A 546-nucleotide genomic window follows, 5' to 3' on the forward strand; every position below is an offset into this window, starting at 1 on the left:
GACGGGAGGGAGGCTGCAGAAAGCCGTCCCAAGCCTGTACCTGGAAAAGAAAAACCTGCAAGGGTATGTTTGGGAGACGTGTGCCATTTAGAGATGGGGAAAAGTACCCCAGCTTGTGCAGTAATTAGTCTGAACAATAAACATAATTGGAATAAAATCAGTTGGAAATTTCTGCGTTTTTAATTACGTTTCATTTTGTGGTAAGCCGTAAAATTATGAATGCCTCTCAATTAAACACTATCCACTTGTAAAGCATTTAACAACAATTATTCCTTAATCAGTTGGAATGTTAGCCACAAATGATGCTGTTAAACATCAAAGGGACGCCTTAGACGTTACCTTTTAGTCATAAGTAAGAGGATTAATTTCTATAATTAGAGGGGATAAATATGTGCATAAATACATCTAATTTTTGTACACGTTCTCATCCTGTCTGGGAGAGGCGAGGATCTTTGGCACTGCCCGCACTTCTTAGCTCTCCCCCGGCTCAGAGGAAGCGACCCCAGCAGCGGCGAGGTGCGAACGCCCCTCCGGGGGGGCCCGATC

Source organism: Egretta garzetta, unplaced genomic scaffold, assembly GCF_000687185.1.
Source record: "Egretta garzetta isolate BGI_Z169 unplaced genomic scaffold, ASM68718v1 scaffold2, whole genome shotgun sequence".
Taxonomy (NCBI): domain Eukaryota; kingdom Metazoa; phylum Chordata; class Aves; order Pelecaniformes; family Ardeidae; genus Egretta; species Egretta garzetta.